Below are 17,319 nucleotides of genomic sequence, written 5' to 3' on the forward strand. Positions count from 1 at the left end.
ATTTTTAACTGCGTCATTCCAAAGCCCTTATACATTCCACGCTCTTCTTAAAACATGCTTTGGTTCGAAAGTTTATCTCCACACAGCCTTAAATCCACAGCTTAAGTCCTTAAAACGACATTTCTGACTTGTGAGGGGGGGGGGGATTCTTGTTTAATCACATAAAGGAAAGAAAGGAAAGTTTTTTCCCCCTCCCCCATCAGTCCCTTTGCCATACCGAGTCTTGGCGTATCTTCTCATGATTTATACTTGTTCCTCCGACTCGTCTTGTTTTATCAGAGATCTCTTCTGTTAGCAGTCTTTACTCCAAACTACAAGAAAGAAGATTCCACCTAAACATTAGGAAGAACTTCCTGACAGTAAGAGCTGTTCGACAGTGGAATTTGCTGCCAAGGAGTGTGGTGGAGTCTCCTTCTTTGGAGGTCTTTAAGCAGAGGCTTGACAACCATATGTCAGGAGTGCTCTGATGGTGTTTCCTGCTTGGCAGGGGGTTGGACTCGATGGCCCTTGTGGTCTCTTCCAACTCTATGATTCTATGATTCTATGATTCTATTCTATGATTCTACTCCCTCTCCTTCCTTGAAATATGTGCATTCGCTTCATCCAAATTGTTTCTTTTGAAGTTCTTGCAGCTAGAGACGGCGTCCAGGAGCGCCGAAATCCCACAGGAGGGTATTGTGCCTAGTGCCCCCATCCCCACAAATTCGGGGGTGGTATAGGGCACAGCAGGAAAGGGCAGTCCCCCCCAACAATCCTGGGGGGGTAGGGAGGCTATTTACTCCCATCACAGCCTCCAAATTACCTCGTGTGGGTCGGAGAGGTGTTATTGTCAGCCATCTTCTGATGCGCCCCTAGTGGCCCCTCGAACAGGATACTTCTTATGTTTCTAATTCTCTGCATCTCCTGTTTCTCAAGATACCTTATTTCAAACAATCTACTTTCTCAAACAGGCAAAGGGAAAGCGGCAACCAGAAGATGAAGCAGAAGACGCCCGTGCCTAAGAAGAAGCTTGCAAGGAGCCCAGTTGGACCACAGCCAGGATGATGATGTTTGATACTTGCAAGAAGCCAGACCTGTGCATTGTCTATGGGGAACCCGTCAAGCAAAAGCCCCTCATCCATAAGAGAAGGGAGGGTCAGCATGAAGCCCACCCAGTCGAGGAGGAGGAGGAGGATGTACACCTTCTTTGTGGAGGAAGTTGCAGATCCCCCTGGGAAATTACAGTACAGACAATTCCTGGTGCTGCTAAGGAGCAGGATGTGTGCATTGTGGGTGAGGAAAACATCTGGCAGTACTCCAACACCTGCGTGAGAAAGACGTGTTTGCAGAAAATCAGCTCAGGGGAGGGTCCAGTTTACAGCAAAGAAGACTCCAGTGTCCCAAGTAAAACTCCAGCCCAGACTGTTGTTGATGCCACAGCCAGGATGATGATGCTTGATATTTCTAGGGAGCCAGACCTGTGCATTGTCTATGGGGAACCCATCAGGCCAAAGCTCATTATGCATAAGAGAACTGAGGGTCAGCAGGAAGCCCACCCAGTCGAGGAGGAGGAGGATGTACACCTTCTTCGTGGAGGAAGTTGCAGATCCCCCTGGGAAATCATGTTGGGGACAGCTCCTGGTGCTGCTGAGGAGCAGGATGTGTGCATTGTGGGTGAGGAAAACATCTGGCAGAACCCCAACATCTGTGAGAGAAAAGCGTGTTTGCAGAAAACCCTCTCAGTGGAGAGTCCCGTTCACAGCAAACTAGATTCCAGAGTCCCCAGTGAACCTCCATTCCAGACTGTTGTTGATGCTGCTAAGGGACAAGACATCTGCACTGTGCCCATTTTTCAAGGAACAGCCCCCAGTGAAGCCACAGCTCAGAGAGGTATGGATACTGGTAAGTAATGGGACTCCTACGTAATGAATATTGGGGAGGGAGGTCCCAGGCAGAATTGCTTCTTAGCTCCAGGTCTTAATGACAAGAACACAAGGCTATTTTTGAGGTAATTTCATGCTACAGCAACATACAGTAGACCCACTAAAAGTAATGGACGGACAAAAACCCAATCTTGTGAAGAAATTGTTTTGTTTGCTGTTTACAACTACTTTCCCTATGCTCATAGTCTGTAACTTTTGCTGTATTGTCTGCTGTTGAGTATTAGAAAAGTTTCAGTGCATCAAGAATTAGAAATCTTGATCTAACCTAATGATGGACAAATAATATAGCTATGCTTCCTAAAGCCAATTTAAGCTTCTACCTGGAGACTGAGATAATATTTGCTCTAAAGAATAGGATATCTACAGGTAGGAACTTGCTGGTGAATCTGACAGAATGGAAAACCAGACTAAGGCTATTGAGCAGAGTGGAAAGAAAGGTCACCCATGATGGAAAATCATTGCCCGCTTAGACAGCAGTTACCCAAAAAGTGTAACAAAATTACAAAACATATTAGATTGAATCTTCCTGTTTCCATCTCTCTCTGACATCCATGATTTCCTTCTCTCTTATCCTGCAGGTCTTGTGCAGTGGAGACAGAACAGAAGGAAATCTTTGGGGAAAGCACAGGATGAGATGGTGGAGCAGAACTACCTGAGTGAGGATGGACCAAGCAGGGGAAAGAGAAGCCACACAGATCAGAAGACAGCTGAATCCCTTGTTCCTCATAGTAGCCTCTTCACTGTGCAAGGAGAACAGCCAGAAAACAGAGATGCTTTGAAAGCATTCACAGAGGAGAAAACAATTCAAAGCGCAGAGTCTGGAGGAATTAGCAGTGGGAGCAGGAACAATGCAAACAGCCCCACAGGCCCTACAGAGGTGAAGCGATTTACTTGTTTGGAGTGTGGAATGAGCTTCAGGAATCAGAAGCAGTTTGCTACCCATCAGATGATTCACACACGACAGAAATCACATAAATGTGCAGACTGTGGAAAGAGCTTCCGCAGGAAATGGACCTTTACACTACATAAAAGAACCCACACAGGGGAAAAGCCTTTCAAATGTTCAGAGTGCGATAAATGTTTCGCACAAAGCTCACATCTTACAGTACATAAAAGAAGGCACACAGGAGAGAAACCTTTCAAATGTTCAGTCTGTAATAAAAGTTTTGCTCAGACGGCAACCTTTAACAGACATCAAAGGATTCACAAAAGGGAAGAGAATCCATGAATGCTCAATTTGTTTTGAGTGCTTCAGTCAGAAGTCAAACCTTGCTAAACAGCTAAAGCTTCACATGAGGAAGACACCTTTTAAGCCATCACTGAGTAGAAAAAGCTTTAGTAAGAGCTCTAATCTTCCTAGTCAACAAATGATTCGCATGAAAAAGTATAAATGTTCAGCTTAAGGGAAAAGCTATACTAAGTGGTCATACCTTACCAAACATAAAAGAATAGCACACAAAAGAGAGAAACCTTATAAATGCTCAGGGTGTAGAAAATGTTTCAGCAGCAGGTCAGTCCTTACTAGACATAAGAGAATCATACACAGATGGAACAAAGACAGACATACAAGGTCCTCCCATATAGGGGAGAAACTGTACAATTGTGAACAATGTGGAAAGAGCTTCACCCGTAAATCAGACCTCAAGAGGCATCGAAAGCATCACACAAGGGAGACGCCCAACCAGGGTTCAAATCTTAGTGAGAGTTTAAATGATGAATCGAGACCTCATGAAGGTGAGAACACACAGCGGATGGAAACCATGTAACTTCTTCAACTATGCTAAGAAGGTCGCATACAATACTTTTAAAGCTTCCCCCCAAGGAATCCTGGGAACTTCAGTTCTTAAGGGAGCTGGCAATTGTAGGTCTATGAAGTACAAACTACTTTCCCCATCATTCTTTGGATGAAGCCATGGCAACAGTTATAAATGTATGGTGCGAATGTGACCTCAGTTTCGGTATCCATCTTTTTGGCATCACAGGAGCCACCCAGAGGCTACACTCCACAAACCTTCAAATACACACACATAATCCATGCTTTGAGTGGGTTCTTGGGTCTTTTTAGTTGCCTCAGGTTTTGTTGTCCATTTGTGGTGTGGATTCCATGTGACATTTTTTTAAAAAAAACCTTAATTTAGGGCTCCTCTGCTCATACAGCTGAATTAACCATATTGGGGATAACCGAGGCGATTATTTAGGGTCTTGAGTCCATAGAGAAGGAGAGACCTGAGGAAAGACGGGAAAGTTTGAGAGGCTTCAGCGAGTTACCCATCATCTGTCTGAAATGTAAAACTGGTACTGTAGCTGCTTCTGCTTTTTAGTTTTGTTGTGAGACTACCTGTATAATAAAGTTGTGTGTATTTTAAGCTTTGTACTCTTCTGTTTTCACTGGCTCCTCGGAACAAAAACGGATGCAGGTTTCCAATTTAGGTTGCAGTTTCCTGCACACTTAGTCAACATCTGCTCCATGCAGTGAAAGCACTGTCATGACTTCCCCTAAAGAATTCTGGGAGCTGTAGATTATTAAGGGTGCTGAGGGGTCTTAGGGGAGGCCCCTATTCTCCTCACAGAGCTACAGCTCCCAGAGTTCCTAGGGAAGAGAGGCTGATAGTTAAACCACTCTGTCCATTCAGAATTGTGTATTGATTTGTAATGATTTGTTGGGTCTCTGGACCGTAATAAAGATTGATTGATTGATACTTGCAAGGAGCCAGACCTGAACTGAGGGTCAGCAGGAAGCCCACCCAGTCGAGGAGGAGGAGGAGGAGGGTGTACCCCTTTTTCGTGGAGAAAGCTGCAGAGCCTCCTGGGAAATCACGGTACAGACAATTCCTGGTGCTGCTAAGGAGCAGGATGTGTGCATTGTGGGTGAGGAGAACATCTGGCAGTACCCCAACACCTGCAAGATAAAGGTGTGTTTGCAGGAAACCCACTCAGTGGAGCGTCCAGTTGGTAGCAAATGAGACTCCAGTGTCCCAAGTAAAACTCCAGCCCAGACTGTTGTTGATGCCACAGCCAGGATGGTGATGCTTGATACTTCTAGGGAGCCAGACCTGTGCATTGTCTATGGGGAACCCATCAGGCCAAAGGCCATCATCCATAAGAGAACGGAGGGTCAGCAGGAAGCCCACCAAGTCGAGGAGGAGGAGGAGGAGGTACCCCTTCCTCATGGAGGATGTTGCAGATCCCCCTGGGAAATAATGGTGGAGACAGTTCGTGGCACTGCTAAGGAGCAGGACGTGTGCATTGTGGGTGAGGAAAACATCTGGCAGAGGAAAACATCCCACCTGCATTCACTCCATAAGACGCACACACACTTCCCCTTACTTTTTAGGAGGGGAAAAGTGCGTCTTATAGAGCGAAAAATACGGTAAGCCTTGTAGACAAATTTTTCAGTTTAGCTGGGTACTTTTTGATTTTTTCTTATTTGTTCACAACTACTTTCCCTATGTTCGTAGCCTGCTACTTTGGCTGTATTGTCTGCTCTTGAGCGCTAGAAAAGTTTCAAAGCACCAAGAATTAGAAATCTTGATCTAACCTCATGATGGACAAAAAATATAGCTATGCTTCCTAAAGCCAATGTAAGCTTCCACCTGCAGACTGAGAAAATATTTGCTCTCAAGATTAGGAACTTGCTGGTGAATCTGACGCAATGGCAAAACCAGACTCAGGATCTTGCGCAGAGTGGAAAGAAAGGTCACCCATGATGGCAACTCATTGCCCGCTTTGGCAGGAATGGCCCCAAAAGTGTAACAAAATACGAAATATATTAGATTGAATCACTCTGTTTGCAGGTGTTGTGCAATGGAGAGAGAACAGAAGGAAATCTTCAAAAAAAGCACAGGATGAGATGGTGGAGCAGAACCCCCTGAGTCACAAAGGACCAAGGAGGGAAAAGAGAAGCCACAGAAAACGGAAGACAGACAAATCCATCGTTCCTCAAAGTAGCTTCTTCACTGAGCAAGGAGAACAATCAGATCCTTTGCGAGTGTCCACAGAGGAGAAAACAAGCTTTTTTAAAAAATAATATTTATTAACAGTTTAAAGACTATAAAAGAAAGAAAGAAAATTCAACAAAACAATACAATACAAAAACAAAAACACTACATTACACTAACACTAAAACATTGAATTAACAAAACAAAACAAACACAATTTAAAACACATCCAATGATTTCAGTATCTTATCTTTCATTCACTTGTTTCCACGACCTCCTCACACCTCCCTTTTTGTATTCCACTTCAATTAACTCACTCAGCAATTCCTTTCCATCTTCCTCTGTTTTCTGTCCTGTAATTTATCTTGACTTATTCTAACCTTATTTTTTCCCTTTAATACATTAAAAATCTATTTGTACTTAATTCCTTATAACATTTCTGCTAAAGCCATATAACTTCATTCCAACATTTTTCTAACATTCATTAATTTTACAATATTTCTGTAAATAATCTTTAAATTTTTTCCAGTCTTCTTCCACCGACTCTTCTCCCTGGTCTCGGATTCTGCTAGTCATTTCCACCAGTTCCATATAGTCCATCAACTTCATCTGCCATTCTTCCCGGGTGGGCAAATCTTGTGTCTTCCAATACTTCGCGATGAGTATTCTTGCTGCTGTTGTTGCATACATTAAAAAAGTTCTGTCCTTCTTTGGCACGAATAGGCCGACCATGCCCAGGAGAAAGGCCTCTGGTTTCTTCAGAAAGGTATATTTTAATACCTTTTTCATTTCATTATAAATCATCTCCCAGAATGTCTTAATCCTTGGGCACGTCCACCAAAGGTGAAAGAATGTACCTTCAGTCTCATTACATTTCCAACATTTATTATCAGGTAAATTATAAATTTTTGCTAGCTTGACTGGTGTCATGTACCACCTGTAAATCATTTTCATTAAATTCTCTCTTAGGGAACTTACATGCCGTAAATTTCATACCTGTGGTCCATAACTGTTCCCAGTCAGCCATCATAATGTTATGTCCAACATCTTGTGCCCATTTAATCATAGCAGATTTCACCCTTTCATCCTGAGTGTTCCATTTCAACAGCAAGTTATACATTCTTGACAAATTCTTAATTTTGGGGTCTAACAATTCTGTTTCCAATTTTGATTTTTCCACCTGGAAACCAACTTTTTTGTCCAAGTTGTATGCCTCCATTATTTGGTAATAATGGAGCCAATCTCGCACTCTGTTTTTCAATTTTTCAAAGCTCTGCAGTTTTATTCTGTCTCCATCTTGTTCTAGAATTTCCCAATATTTCGGCCATTTGGCCTCCATATTGAGCTTTTTCTGAGCCTTCGCTTCCATTGGTGACAACCATCTTGGGGTTTTATTTTCTAACAAATCCTTATATCTTATCCAAACATTAAACAGTGCTTTTCTAACAATATGGTTTTTAAACGCTTTATGTGCTTTTACCTTATCATACCACAAATATGCATGCCAGCCAAATACATTGTTGAAACCTTCTAAGTCCAGCACATCAGTGTTTTCAAGAAGTAGCCATTCTCTCAGCCAGCAAAAAGCAGCTGATTCATAGTAAAGTTTAAGGTCTGGCAGGGCAAATCCACCTCTTTCTTTAGCATCAGTTAATATCTTAAATTTTATTCGAGGCTTCTTGCCCTGCCAGACAAATCTGGAAATATCTCTCTGCCACTTCTTGAAACAATCCATCTTGTCCAAAATTTGCAATGTTTGAAACAAAAACAACATCCTTGGCAATACATTCATTTTTATCACAGCAATTCGGCCTAGCAATGATAACTTCAAATTTGACCATATTTCTAAGTCCTTTTTCACTTCAATCCAACATTTTTCATAATTATCCTTAAATAAGTTCACATTCTTGACAGTCATGTTAACCCCTAAATATTTCACTTTCTTCACCAATGTTAATCCTGTCTCCTCCTGAAACTTTTCTCTCTCATTCACAGTTAGATTTTTCTCTAAGACCTTAGTTTTCATCTTGTTCAACTTAAAACCTGCTACCTGTCCAAATTCTTGAATCAGTTCCAATACCCTTTTAGTACTAGATTCTGGCTCCTGTAAAGTCAATACTAAATCATCTGCAAATGCTTTCAGTTTGTACTGTTTAGCTCCCACTTGTATACCTTTAACCAATTGGTCCCTTCTAATCATATTTAGCAGAACCTCCAGGACCGAAATAAAAAGCAATGGAGAGATTGGGCAACCTTGTCGTGTTCCTTTCTCTAACTTAAACTCTTCTGTCACTACATTGTTCACAATTAATTTTGCCTTTTGTTCTGAGTAAATTGCACCTATACCATTTTCAAAACCTTGACCTACCCCCACCCCCTGTAAATTCTTCTTCATAAAACTCCAAGAAATATTATCAAAGGCTTTCTCCATGTCCACAAATATCAGAACTGCTTTAGTATTAATATTCACTTGTAATTTTTCTAGAATATTAATTATGTTCCTCGTATTATCAGACAAATGTCTGCCCGGGAGAAAGCCCGCTTGATCTTTATGAATTTCTTCTACTAACACCTTTTTTAATCTTTTAGCCAAAATGTCTGCAAAAAAATTATAATCCACATTAAGCAGCGATATGGGGCGGTAATTCTTAAGCTGTGTCTTTTCAGTCTCTGTTTTCGGTATAAGTGTAATATAGGCTTCCTTCCACGACTCTGGTGCCCTTTTCCCTTCCAATATTTCGTTACAGACTTCCTTCAATGGTTGTATTAACCATTCTTTCAAAGTTCTGTAATATCTTGAAGTCAAACCATCCGGTCCTGGAGACTTACCTAATTGCATGTTCTGGATGGCCCCTTCCAATTCCTGATCCGTTATTTTATAATTCAACATTAACTTATTTTCCTGAGAGATTTTCTGTAGTCCATTTATTTTCAAAAATCGATCTATGTCCATTTCTTTCTGCTTCTCCTGTATATAAAGTTGTTTAAAGTACCTCTGGAAGCACTTTCTAATCTCCACTGGGTTCTGTATATTCTTTCCTTCCACTTCCAAATTCGTAATAGTATTAAGTTTTTGTCTTTTTTTCATTTGCCAGGCCAACAATTTTCCACACTTATTTGCCGATTCAAATGTCTTTTGCCTCATCTGTTTGATCTTCCATTCTATTTCCTGATTCATCAATTTCATATATTGTACTTGGTATAACTTTATCTCTTTCAGGATCTCCTGTGACTTTGGTTTTGCTCTCAGTTTCTTCTCTCCTTCCTTTATTTTGTCCAAGATTTTATCCTTTTTTTCATTTTGAATTCTCTTCTTGATTGCATTCTGTTGTGTCAAGAATCCTCTCATAACCGCTTTACTTGCGTCCCATATTACTCTTTTTTCCACTGTAGTATTCATATTTATCTCAAAATAATCTCTCAAAGTTTTTTGGGCCTTCTTGGTCACTTCTTCATTCCTAAACAAAGTATCATTCATCCTCCATCTAAAGGAACCAATTGGCATCAATTTCATTTCCATCTTCACAGCATTATGATCAGAGCACGTTTTGGGGCAAATCTCCACTTTGCTGGTCTTCGGAACCAGTCCTCTAGTTACCCAAATTTGGTCAATTCTTGTCCATGTCATTTTAGCCTCAGAGAAGAAAGTTCCCTCTCTTCCCAGAGGATTCTTCATTCTCCAGATATCAACTAAATCCATATTTTCAGTCATGTCAAAGAAAGTTTTTGGTAGTCTACCATCTTTGGTAACTACCTGTCTCTGTGCCTTGTCCATGTTTGTAGACACCACTCCATTCATATCTCCCATCAAAATCATATTATAATCCATATAGTCCATCAGAGTCTCATGTAACTTCTTAAAGAATTCCGATTTTCCTTCACTTGGTGCATAGATACCTACTATCAAGAATTTCTCTCCTTGTAATTGGATTTCAATTGCAACAAATCTTCCTTGGTCATCTTTGAATATAAATTTCGGTGATAGGCTCTCCTTTGCATAAAGAACTACTCCTCTTTTTTTTACTTTATCCGATGAGATAAATTCATGGCCCAATCTTTTATTACTCAATATCTTCCTGTGTAGCCTTATCACATGTGTTTCTTGTAAACAAATCAAGTCCAATTGTTCTTTTTTCAATAAATGAAAGACTCTCCTCCTTTTTTCCAGGGAGTTCAGTCCATTTACATTCCAGCTCAGTACTTGCAACGCCATAGTGTAATTACTCTAATTTTCCTCCAACTGCACCCAATGCTTGCTCTTCTTCTGTTAGTAGTGTTGGTGTCACGTTCACTGGGAGATCCAATCCAAAGGATAATGTTGCTATATCCACTATTCCTCTTTTTGGTGATCTTCTGTCCGATGCTCTTTGCTCTAGTCCTCTATCTGGTGATCTTCTATCCGATGCTCTTGGCTCTTTTCCAAGTCCCTTCTGCAGATCTTCTTCGTAATTATACAAAAACTTTGCTTTATCTTCTACTGATCTTATCTTTATTTTCCTTCCTTTGAAACTAAAGGATAGACCTTGGGGAAACTCCCACCTAAAGATGATTTTATTCCTTCTCAGCAGGGCAACCAAATCTCCGTAGTTAGACCTAAGATCCAAAAGATATTTCGGGACGTCTTTAAAAATTTCCACTCTTGACTGTTGTACTTCTAAGGTCTTCTGATAATGCCAACCCAAAATTCTGTCTCTCTCTTCTTTAGTTCGAAGGGTGATCAAACAGTCTCTTATTCTATTCTTTTCTTTTTTCCCTCCTCTTCCAAGTCTGAAGGCCCTCACAATTCTGAACTCTTCTTGATCCAAGTCCAAGTCCCAAAAATTAGCAAATTCCTGCGTGAAAAAGTCTATCAAACTTTCCTTCTCCAATTCAGGTAATGCTCTGATCCTCAAATTCGTCTGTTTTTCTTTGAGCTCAATCATAGAAAGCATCAACTTGTGGTCATCAAGTTGCCTCTGTAGGGCTGGGACTCTCTTTTTCTCCAGTTGTGTTACTTTACCTTCCACAGCAGCAACTTTTTCCCTAGCTTCCTCTGCTGTCTGCCGTATCGAAGTAGATTCCTGTATCAATTTCTGGATGGTTTCTGTGTTGGTGTTCACCTTTTGTCCCAGATTATTTATACTTTCTGTATTTAAATCAATTTTAGTAGTTGCAGCATCCACTTTCGCATTTGTCACGTCTGCTTTCTTGTTAAGCTGTCCCAATGAATCATTTATCTTACTTAATGCAACCGCTAAGGCCTCTTCTGTTAACATTCCTCTTGATTTGGAATGTGTTGGTGCAGCCGCAGAAGAGGAAGGGGGGCCTGATGTTGAGGCTCTCCTAGGTTGCTGCCAGGTCTTCCCAGACCTTATTGTTTTTTCAGGGATTGACTGGTCTATTTTTTCCTTTCCATCTGCCATAACACTTAAAAGATTCAAGGTCAGTCACACAGTCACACAGTTTTATCTTGCAGCTGGAAATTCCCCTAATCCAGCTCTTGTAACAGTTTCAAAAGCTTCCTCTAGAGGGAAACAGTTTCTATTTGTATTAATCCGTAATGTCTCCTTTTAAAACACAGTTCAAGCAGTTCAATAAAGTTCAACAAAGTTAGTTTCAATTTTCAGTTACTTTTACTCCTTTTTAAGAGCAGACGGAGACAATGGAAACAATGTATCTCTCTTATTGAACTAGCTGTCACCGAACGTTCTATTCGCTGTCAATGAACCTTCCAAAACACGTCGGTCTTACTAGCAGCCCGTTTCCAGGTTCGGAGCGGTGGTATTTTAAGTTCCTTCACTCACTCCTGCAGGCATACACAGTCCAAAGCTTCCCCCCTCTTCTCCTGCTTCCAAGGGGGGTTTAATATTTTTTTACTGATGGAAATTTAGTCCTTTACAGTAGGCTTTCCAAGACTTTAGCTTGCAGCCTCTTTGCTTCAGTCTATTTACAAAAGGGGAAGGCGGACTTCCTGTTTTGAACCTCCCCGTTTCGGTGCCAAATTAAGACGTTTAAAAATCCAATTCTTCACTCTGCTCACAGGTAGTTGCTTTAGGATCAAATTGTCCACAGGAAAAAGTCAGCGCTCTCCGGCAACAGCTATGCGGCTTCGCTCCGTGGAAGAAGCAGTTGATTTGAAGCACCGCGCCGCTCACCCCACGTCGCTCCAGATCCCTGAAACCGGGTTTCCCCGCGACTAGGGAAGGCGCAAAAGGTGCCCGCCGAATCCCACGTTCATAGGCTTCACCCGCCTGTGATTTTTAGTGGGTCTCCGCCTTCACCGTGGCGGCCAGACCCGGATTTCCACGAGGCAAATTCCTCCCGATCAGAGGAATTCCGCCATTACCGGAGGCGCCAACCCGGAAGTCCTCACAGAGGAGAAAACAATTCAAAGGGCAGAGTCTGGGGGAATAAGCAGTGGGAGCAGAAACAATGGAAACAACCCTACATGCCCTACAGAGGTGAAGCAATTTATTTGTTCGGAGTGTGGAAGGAGCTTCAGGAATCAGAAGCAGTTTGCTGCCCATCAGATGATTCACACAGGAAAGAAACCTCATAAATGTGCAGACTGTGGAAAGAGCTTCCACATGAAACGGTACCTTACAGTACATGAAAGAATTCACACAGGGGAAAAGCCTTTCAAATGTAGAGTGTGCAAGAAAAGCTTTAATGTGAGATCAAACCTTAATGCACATCAGAGATCTCACACATGGGTGAAGCCCTACAAATGTTCTCAGTGTGGGAAACGTTTTGCACACAGCTCATACCTTACAGTACATAAGAGAACTCACACAGGGGAGAAACCTTTCAAATGTTCAGAGTGTGAGAAAAGCTCCAATGACTGCTCAAACCTTACTAAACATAAAAGAACTCACACAGGGGAGAAACCTTTCAAATGTTCAGTCTGTAATAAATGTTTTGCTCAGACGTCAAACCTTATTAGTCATCAGAGGATTCACAAAGCCGAGAGACCCCATGAATGCTCAGTAAGTGGAAAGAGCTTCACCCGTAAATCAAACCTCAAGAGGCATCAAAAGCACCACACAAGGGAGACGCCTAACCAGGGTTCAAATCTCAGTCAGAGTTTAGATAATGAATCGAGACCTCATGAAGGTGAGAATGCACAATGCATGGAAACCTTATAAATTCTTCAACTATGCTAAGAAGTTTGCATCCACACAATACTTTTAAAGCTTCCTCCCAAGGAATCCTGGGAACTTCAGTTCTTAAGGGAGCTGGCAATTGTAGGTCTATGAAGTTCAAACTACTGTTTCCAGAATTCTTTTGAGAAACCATAGAAAAGCTATAAATGAGCTTTAAAGGGGTGGTGCAAATGTGACCTCAGCCTCGGTGTCCATCTTTTGGGCGTCGCAGGAGCCACCCAGAGGCCTGTCCCCACCTGAACCTCCCAATACACACACATAATCCATGCTTTGGGCAGGTTCTTGAGTCTTTTAAGTGACTAAAACACATTGCCTCAACTGGGTTGTTGTTTATTGTTTGTGTGGATTCCATACGATAATTGAAAAGTTTTTTTACATATAATAAAGTGCCTTCATTTTAATAAGTTATGCTATGAAAATTGCTCTTGGGAGAATCTAGAGAAAACTCAGCTCTTTCCTTGGCCAGAGCACAGTCAACCAGCACCTTTCTCTCTTGACATTGGGAATTTCTCTTGGCACCCCAATAAATGTGAGGGCTCTTCTGTTCATCGGGCTGAATTAACCAAGTTGGGGATAATTTAGGCTTTTGAAACCAAAGAGAAGGATTGATCCAAGGAAGGAAGGGAAGTATGAAAGGCTTCAGAGGCTTCCCTGTCGGAAATGTAAAATTGGCACAGTAGCTGCTTCTACTTTTTAGATTTGTTTTGCGACTACCAATCCTGAATAATAACGTTGTGTAAATATTATGTTTTGTGCATTATTATTATATTAATAATAATTTATTACTCCACCCATATTGCTGGGTTTCCCATGCAGTGAAAGCAATGTGATACTGCTTTAAACAGTCAAGACTTCCCCCAAGGAATTCTGGGAGCTAAAGGTTGTTAAGAGTGCTGAGATGGGTTACCCTTCAATATTTGGGGGAGGTGATGGCGCTCCTCCCCCCATGTCATCTACATAACAATATCCCTACCAATGCCTAACTGCCAAGACCAGAGAGGTTGTGACGATTTGCTACGAGGTAGGCAAAAAACCAAATGGCCGGTGCCAATTTGCTAAGTGGAATAAGCTCCTACCAGGCCCCTTAACGGCGACCAACCAAAGTCCATAGCAAGGTCGGAAGGAAACCTTGAGGGGCGGGCGGGCGATCCCCGGGCCGCGCTTGCCTTAAATGGGGCAAGCTACACACCCCGAGCCAGCCAATTGGCTGGCTCAGAGGATGACGCCGCCCAAGGATTCCCCAGTTCACGCGGGGCTGCAAGCCAGCCACCACGCACGTGTTGGGGGCATGAGCCTGCAACACCACCTCCTCCCAAGGTAGGAAGTGGCTTTGCGTGGCGAGTTCCCGCCTCCCACCAGTGGTAAATAACAACACAAGACACCATAATTAAGGGTAATGGGCTAAAATTGGCCACAACATTATTGGTTACAGGTAAGAGCGGTATTGGCTTAGGGCACTGGTCCTATCCATCTATCTGGCTTCAGCCTGATGGCTTGAAGACTGGCAAGGGTTAACACCAGCGGGGGGGCTGCCCTCTGAGCATAACCCGGTCTCCCTCACCTTCCCCTACCCTGAACCACTGTGATGGGGGACCCTGCTACTCTTCCCAGCTCTTCTCCTTCCAGACACATCTCCACTCCCTCAATAATAACAGAGAACAACCAAACACACACAAATGTAAAACAGTTAAAACCATTGGAGCAGCAGGCCTGTCTCCAGCTGCCTGAGCCCAAATAACCCTCCCAAAACCCAAACATTTCCTTTAAAGTCTGCCCAGGTGGGCATGTTGCGCCCCCAAAGAGGACATGTCCAGGTTTTCCCAGACATATGGAAACCCTACAGTGTATAAAATTCATTGCTACAAAAGGTTTGATGCACAATAATACCATCATGTTCAGGACCCCTCAACTTCTGAACACCAGATTCTGGGTCTTCTACGTCCAGTAACTGGTCTTCCTAGAGCTATCCAATTGGCCACTGTAGAAAATAGAATGCTGGACTAGCTTATGGCCAAGCTAACATTACCAGGGTCAAAATCTTTTTTTAAGAAAACCACAAAAGTTGATGTTATTATATTGACAGTATGTGAAACAAGGCCACAATTTAAACAAAAACAAAAAACAAGAAAGCTATAACTCAAAGCGCAGGAGGGGAAAAGAGGGCATTTCTGTCTTTCTCTCTCTGCTGTTTAATTTCTCTTTTCAGATCACACTTCCGCCCTGACACAGTTTGTTTTTCTGTGAACTCCAATTCCCAGCAGCCTTTGCACTTCCCACATAAACAATCAACACCTGGATCCATTTAGCTGAGCAAACACCCAAGTGGGACAGTGAAGGGGCTTGAGATGCAGAAGAAAGTCTGTGAATTCACCAATGTCTCCCTGAACAGGTGAGCTGGAGCCTATCAAGATCTCAAGATAAGACATGCTAGGATTTGGGTAGAAAATTCTGAACTAGGGGTCCCTGTTTTTCCCTTCTTTCATCTCCTTTGTGGCATTTGAAATCCAGACTTGATCTCACAAGGGGCTGCTGCTCTGGGTCTCAAATGTAGACCTGCCTTATTCCTAAGATTACCTGGGTGTGTCAAAGGAGGCTGGCATTCCTCTGGAGGAATGAGAAAGTGACAACAAGGGGGTCCCCAGTTTTGTGGGAGGAGGAATATGGTCAGCAAGGAACAATGCAAGAGAGGGAATTCTTCCCGTGGCTGGGTAAACGGGTGGGGTCTTGGCTTTTGCATTAATTAAATATTTCACTAAGGGGCAGTGTCCATGTAGGAGCATGGTTGCTTAAGGGAGAGTCCTTGGGGAATTGCAACTCAGAGTAATATCAGAAGGGAAAAGAGGGACAGGGTGTGTATAAGGGCTTCTGCAGATAGAGGATGCCACATTTCAGGAGCAAAAATGCTGCATTTCGTAGAACAAAGATCAACAAGGTCTTAGAGGGAAAGAATGCAGTTCAGTGGTGGAGTGCCTGCTTTGCCTTGCAGAAGATTGCAGGTTGAATCCCCAGTATCTCCATGTAGGGCTTGGGAGAGGCTTCCTGTATGAAACCCTGGAGAGCAGCTTCCAGTCAGTGTAGACAGTACGGAGCTAAGTGGCCAAAGTTACAATTCTCTTCTCTTCCCTTTTTTCCATCAAATATCTCCAGCCCCTTGCCCCCCCCCCCCGGTAGGGGAGGCCGGTTTTTTTCTTCTTCTTCCTGTGCAACAGCCGTCTCCATTTTTTTACTCCTCAGCCTGAACCGCTTTCATATCTGATCTTATTTTGCCAGCTCTAATTGGGGCTCTCTGCCGGGGACTGGGCAGCCATGTATCCAACTAATTTTTACACATCCTCCTGCAATTCCTTTAGATATTTGATTATTTATTGGCGCGGTTCGCCATATCATGATATAGCAAACATAAAGAATGTACAAAAACGGCTGCCGCTCACCTCATAAATCAAAGCACAAAGATGAGAGTCCTTTTCAAGTCCAAACCTTGGCATCCAGTGATTGGTTAGTTTAGCAGATTTTTTCCATCTCTTTCTTTCCAGAACACGCCTGTTTCTTAGTCCGAATTCAATAATTTTTAAAAACAGGGATTTCCTGGCTCATGCCGACTGGCTCTGGAGAGTTCCCAGTTCACGCAGGGCACACCCAGCGGCCCTGACCCACATTCTGAAGCGAGTGGCAGATAACAGACGATCTGCGGGTCATGGCCAGTCCCCCCTTATCCTGGGGTGTCTGCAGGGATAATTAGCCCCATATCATCCCTAATAACCTTCACAGTAGGGTCTGATGTGATGGGGAAAGCAGCCATTTCGCACGCCCAGGAAACCAGAAGTCCATGGGTGGGGGGGGGGGGCTTGTTTAAGGCAGACCTGCAACCCAGAGCCCACAACGGAAAGGAAAAGAGCGACAAGATGTGTATTAGGGCTTCTGCAGGTGGAGGTTGCAACATTTCTTTTTTTTTTTTTTTTTTTAGAAATAAATCATTAAATATTTATTGGTATTTTCAAAAAACACACAACAAACAAAAACAAAAAAATAAACAAAATAAAAACAACACAAAAAAGCATATTCAAAACTAAACAGAAAAATAGAAAAAACACATACAGTTTCTGATACTTATTTTCCTCAACCTTGTTTCTCAGACCTCCTCACACCTCCCCTTCTTGTATTCCAATTTAAATTGTCAATTCAGCAAGTCCTTAACTTATTTCTTCACCTTAACTTAAACATTTATTCTAACATACTGTTATTTTACTTTATTTCTTTTTTCCATTTCCTCCATTTATTTTTAACAGCCTTATTTTCACTTAATTTAAAAAAAAGAAG

The 17,319-nt window shown here is 42.4% G+C and overlaps 1 protein-coding gene across 1 annotated transcript in view; it reads right to left on the reverse strand.

The window, feature by feature from the left end:
* Positions 1-17,319, reverse strand: part of LOC310756746 (uncharacterized protein) — a 1,375,527-nt gene that overhangs the window by 39,989 nt on the left and 1,318,219 nt on the right. The window contains exon 6 of the transcript XR_014544973.1: positions 6,231-6,469. The gene's annotated coding sequence lies outside the window, so the exon portion shown is untranslated. The remainder of the gene's footprint in view (positions 1-6,230; positions 6,470-17,319) is intronic.

Source organism: Podarcis filfolensis (genome assembly GCF_964270895.1).
Source record: "Podarcis filfolensis genome assembly, chromosome: 2".
Taxonomy (NCBI): Eukaryota; Metazoa; Chordata; class Lepidosauria; order Squamata; family Lacertidae; genus Podarcis; species Podarcis filfolensis.